This window comes from Perognathus longimembris, chromosome 6 (genome assembly GCF_023159225.1).
Source record: "Perognathus longimembris pacificus isolate PPM17 chromosome 6, ASM2315922v1, whole genome shotgun sequence".
Lineage (NCBI taxonomy): Eukaryota > Metazoa > Chordata > Mammalia > Rodentia > Heteromyidae > Perognathus > Perognathus longimembris.
In genome coordinates, this window is record NC_063166.1 from 76,606,285 (window position 1) to 76,612,496 (window position 6,212).

Consider the following 6,212-nt stretch of genomic DNA (forward strand, 5'->3'; position numbering starts at 1 on the left):
AAGGAAGGAAGGAAGGAAGGAAGGAAGAAAGAAAGAAAGAAAGAAAGAAAGAAAGAAAGAAAGAAAGAAAGAAAGAAAGAAAGAAAAGGCTGTTGTCCTTCTAACTTTCTCAGTGCAAACTACTACTGGGACTAGGACAACATTAATTGAATTCTGAGCTTTAGTAAAAGGAAAAACCACGCTCACGGCAGTGCCAATTTGAAGTGGAGCCTCTAGGAGAAGGCATTAAGCCAGAGAGGTTACCAAAAGAATAAAAAGAAATGAATTCACTTGGAAATAACACTAATGAGTTGTTGTTTTAAGTGACTCAGCAATAGATGACCAGAGTACTGAGAAATCAAATGAATACAATTTCATGTTCTAGGGAAGGAAATAAGCAATAGGCAAATGGCAGACACCATTGCCAATGTGGGTGAATGTCATCAAGAAAACCAAGGAAGTAGAGCTGTGGCTCTAAGTGGTAGAGTGATAGCCTTGAGCACAAGAGCTCAGGGACTGGGCCCAGGCCCTGAGTTTAAACCCATGACCAAAAAAGAAGTGGGGGGGGGGAGAGAGAGAGAGACAGACAGACAGACAGAGAAAGACAGAGAGATAGACAGAGAAAGGCAGAGACAGGCAGAGACAGACAGACAACAGAGACAGAAAGAACCAAGTAAGGTCACATCATTGTAAGTTGAAGGGGAGACACCTGATCAAATTCTCGAATGTGTAACAACCTGGGGTCTGAATGCTACAGGCAGGAAAAGGTTAAAACCAGCCCAATCGCTTCAAGGCAAGGAACAAGCCCACAGAATGCCAAGAAGAGTAAGAAAACCAGTGTAGCTGGAACGGGCAAAAGGAGATGAAATCAAAGAGCCAGGCTGGGCGGATGTCAGGTCGGGCCCTGCGGGCGAAGGTGAGCAGGGCCGGTTGTCTCTCCAGCGCAGTGGGAAGTTATGAGCTCCTTATAGCTGGGAGGTTGATTTCTCATTGTTGCAGGCCGCTCTGGCTGCTCCGATGAATGGATTTTAAGAGGACAGCTGTGGAAATTGGAACAGCAGTAAGGGGATCTTTGTGGTTGTCATAGCAAAAGATGGATGGTAATGACCCCTTGTATTAGGTGAAGGATCATCAATAACTTAGTACCCGGTCAGTCCTTGACATGAGGAAAACAGCTCTGACTTATTAGACTTACCAACTTAAAAGTCATAGGGAGAGGCCAGCCATGCGGTCATCGATCCTTCTGGTAGCAGGAGGCCAGTGCCACCACTGTTGTCCTTACTATGATGGCAAGGAAGGGGACCCACAACGGCTGTGAAATCTAGGTCCGCCCCACTGGGAGCATGTGGGGGACCCATGAGGTTTCACTATACTGAGATGAAGAGTGGTGTGGCAGGTCTTTTTGGTTAACGTTTGCTTAATGCTGGGGTTTGAGCTCAGGACCTCATACTCGCTGAGCAGGTATTCTACCATTTGATTCACTCTGCCAACCTCTTTTTGTTGTTGTTGTTTTGGAGATAAGGCCTTGCTTTTGTGCCAGCCAGCTTAGACTTAGGCCACTTCCCTTTGTCACTGGAGTATCAAATGTGAGCCTCTGTGCCCAGCCATTGATGGAGATAGTCTGGTGAACTTTTATGTCTTGGCTGGTCTTGAACTGTCATCTTCTGATCTCCACCTTCCAGGTAGGTAGGATTATAGCCTTGAGCTACTGTGCCCTGCTCTGGTGTGGCCATTTCAAAAAGATGACCTCAAATGTTTCAACACTTCTGCTGTTGAGAAGTGGGGTCTGCCTCCCCTACCCCGACTCTGTACAGGGTTGTGATGGCTTCAACTCTGAGTATATAGAAATGATGTGTGTGCCTCTGAAGCCAGCTTTTAAAGGGTCATTCAGGTCTACCCTTACCACTGGAGCACTAACTCCTGGAGCCCTATTCTAAGCTTTCCGAGCAAGAAGTCTGACAATCCTGAAGCTGCCATGTTGTAGGGAAGCCCAAGGTACATGAAGAAGCCATGCCAAGGCTCCAGTCAACATCCTGGCTGAACCCAGACTTTCGGTCACCCCAGCCCCATGCCAGTCCCATTCACTGAGTCACGCTATGGTGTTTGGGTTTTTCTAGCTGCAGAATGTGGCATTGCGGAACAGATATAAATTCCCATGTGCCCTGCCCGAAATGCTGGCTCACAGAACTCATGAGCATAAGAAAATGATTTCTATTTCACACTAGCCGTAGGGTGGCTTTCTATATAACAATGGTAAGAACTCATGGATGATACTGATGTGGTTTGGGGATTCCCCCTCCCCCATAATCCCATTGGACCTCTGAGTAGACGGTGGAGAAATAGAATAAGGTTCTGTGAAGTTCTGATGTTGATCCACAGCAGTTATTCTGAAACAGAAATAAAGAAGAACGCTAACCAGCAAATACTTTGATTGTGTTATATCATTCCTACTGGCCACCCCAGGAGACTAGTTAAGGGCCTGAGATTTGGAATCAAGAAAACCTTAGTTTGAGTCCCAGTTCTACTACTTTTTAGGTCTGAGACATTTGGCGAGTTGTTTTACCTCCCTGAGCCTCAGTCTCTTCATTTCTAAAATGAAGAGAATCCTTCTAGCTTCATCGGGTCCATATAACTTGGGAGAATATTTTTTTTTCACAAAGCAGTTAAGACTGCCTAATCCTCGATTAACACCTGCTGCTCCTTCCCTCTGGGCTGCAGTGCTGACATCCACCTGTGCCTTCAGATAGCCTCAGGCCTGGCCTTGAGACATTCTGTGCTGTTACTCCTCATCAGTTCATGCGGCCCAAACCCATGAGGGTACAGTCAGATGAGAGCTCGATTGGGCTTGACCTGACTCGGTCTCAAAAATCATATTGGCTGTGGGCCGGAAGCTCAATCCAGGCTGCCAGCAGGAGCACACCTAGGGCTTGCACAGCATGGTGGCTGCGTTCTGACAGGGAGCACTCTGGAAACTGGTGCTCCCAGATGCAGAAAATGGAAGCTACCAGACTCCTGCTCATCTGGCCAGGTTTTACTTCTGCTATTTTTCTCCTCCCTGGTTGTGGGCTTGAACTCAGAGCCCAGGTGCTGTCCTTGAGCTTCTTTCCTAAAGGCTAGTGCTCTACCACTTGAGCCATCACCCTACTTCTTGCTTTTCTGGTAGTTTATTGAAGATAATAATAGTCTTATAGACTTTTCTGCCCTGGCTGGCTTTGAACCATGATCCTCAGATCTCAGCCTCCTGAATAGCAAGGTTTACAGGTGGGAGCCACTGGCACCCAGCTTCCTTCTGCCATATTCTAATGGACCCAAACAGCTAGAAGACATACCTGGATTGGAGGAGAAAGTCCCACTTGTTAAAGAGGAGTAGCAAGCTCACATGACAGAAGAACCAGGGGGCGGGAGTTGTCATTGCTACAGTCTTTAGACCATAGGTCTGCTGCATTGTAGTTTCAAGACCCTCAATGGCATCAGAAGTGTCGAGGACACAGTAAGTACTTACTTAATGAGTAAACAAAATGGGAGGGGAAAATCTTCCACAGGAGAAAATGCCTAGTATACAAGTTGAGACTTTTACTTTCTTTTATCCTCACCTTCAGAGTTAGATTTAAAAAACAGCAACAGAGTTTCCTGGGACAGCTTGCTGAAGGGATGTGGGGGTAGAAGACGGAGCTTCTGGGGGGGGGAATGTGTGTGTCACACAGAGCAAAGCAGGTAGCTGAGAACAAGACCATCATGCAACTCTACTCTAGGGAGATTAGTTGGTTTGGGGGCTGAAGTTAACAGAGGCTTTTAGAACATCTGATAGAGGCAGAACTCCTTTTGCATCTTAACTCTGTCACCTTCAGGATCAAAGCTTTCTGCTTTTCTGAATCTGCTTTCTTACCTTCACAAAGCCGGGACCAACAAGTCACCTGGAAGAATTGTTCCTGAAGCTTTGCAGTGACTTGATCTTCCCCAAGCGGTGAGTCAGAGGAGGAACTGGGTACAACGAGAGTTATTTTTAGAATGAGTTATTCCACTCATTCATTTAACAAATATTTATTGAGTGCTTATCTCCAGGATGCACCAGACACAGTTAGGGATATCGTAGAGAATGAAAGGAACATTCCTGCTGCTGTAGAAGATTCTAGAAGGAAGAGACAGACAGCTCACCAATAAATCTACAGATATATAGATTTGTTTACTTATTTATGTAGCAACTGGTGGTAAGTGCTTGGAGGGAAATAAAGCAGGTGTTGTCGCTGCTTTATAGACAGCAATCAGTGAAGGTTGCTCAAGGAAATGTTTTTTGGCAGAGGCCAGAATAAAGGATCAAGGTAAACTAGTGGTTCCTGGTGGGGAAGAATTGCAGGCAGAGGGAGTAAAAAGTGCAAAGGCCCTGTGGTAGCTAATGTCAAATAAGAGTGTGGGGATGTGCCGAGCCATATGAGGGAAGCAAAGGTGAATGAGCAGGGAACAGATTAGAGAGGTGAACAGAAGCCATGCTGGATGGGATCTGTGGGCTGAGATTGGGACTTGGGATCTCATTCTGAATGCAATGAGTAAGGGTTAAAGGGCTTGAGCAGAGAGGCGATGGAATCCAGCCTCCATCTACCCTGTGGGACTCCTGAGACCTAAGATAGGAGGGCACTGCAGCTCTTGATGGAATGGCGCTTGATGGGAGATGGCTTATTCCTTCCTGAGTCTTATGATATCTACTCGGCTCCCAAGAATATACCCATGAACACACAAGACAAAATGAAACAAACCTCCTGCCTTGTGGACCTTTTATTCTATAGTAGGATGCAGGCAAATGGCAGATAAAACTAATGCCTGTTACCTCACCATCAGGGATAATAAGTGCTTGACCAAAGATAAGCATGGAAATACACAGAGTGGGGGGTAAGGGAGGCTATACTTTTGTGTGTGTGCCAGTCCTGGGCTTGAACTCGGGGCCCAAGAGCTGTCTCTCAGCCTCTCTTGCTCAAGGCTATCACTCTACCAGTTGAGCCACAACTCCACTTCAGTTGTTCTGGTAGTTTAGTGGAGATAAGAATCTCATGGACTTTCTGGTCTGGGCTGGCTTTGAGCCCCAATCCTCAGCTCTGTTTCCTGAGTAGCTAGGATTACTGCCATGAGCCACTGGCACCTGGCTGGAGGCTATACTTTTAGATTGATTGTCACAAAAAGAGTTGCTGAGGGTGTTTGAACAAGGATACAGAGGAACAAGCCAGGACAGCTTTGTTGTTGTTGTTTTGGTGGTGGTAGAGGGGATTGGAAGCATTTCAGACAGAGAGGTACAGAAGCATGAGGAGGTAGTTCTTAATGAATTTGTGCCATGCGCCAAGCATGGAATACTTATTTTCATCTCAAAGCCTCAGAACCCTGGGAGGTTTCGTTTCCATATGAAAATCAAATGAGCTGAGGCTTGGAGGTTAATCTCTCCTTTGAAGTCACATTGCCAATGATAGAGATGGAATCCAAACCAGAAGCTCTCTGACTCCAAAGTCTGTTATCTTAAACAGAAGGTTTTAGACTTTGTGCTTTTGGGGTTTGTTGTTTGTTAGTTCCTTTCTTTTCTTTCTTTCTTTCTTTTCTTTTTTTTTTGCCAGTTACTGGGATTTGAACTCAGGGCCTGAGGTTCCTTTAGGGTTTTTTTTTTTCTTTTTTGCTTAAGGCTGGCACTCTACCATGTGAGCCACAGCTCCTCTTCCAGCTTTTTCGGTGGTTAGTTGGAGCTAAGAGCCTCTCACAGACTTTCCTACTGAGACTAGCTTTGAACCAAGATCCTCAAATTCACAGTCTCTTGAGTAGCTAGGATTACAGGAGTAAGCTACCACTCCTAAACTTGTGCTTTTAAAAGGCCTTGGAGATTCATAAGAAAGGATACAGGGAAGTAGAGGAGCTCTGTTTTCATGGATTTTTGCACTGAAACCATTTGGGGGGAAAAATATCTTTTTCTGTGTAAAGGATTTAGTTTTAATATTACTGAATTTATGCCATAAAGGTCTTGATCATGAGTTAGATGAAAATAAAGACTGTAAGAATAAAAAAACACCTGAGTTTGGGAGTTAGGAAATCAAATGAGCCCAGCATCGAGTGCCAGATGACATTGGTTGCTAGCAACAGAAAACAGCTTCAGCTCTTATGAAAGAGAGAAGCTATGAAAAAAATAAAGGAAAATTCACAATGAAAACAACACTGAAAGAGCTTTTCCAACCACAGTTGGGAAGCCCCTAAACAGTAAGGCC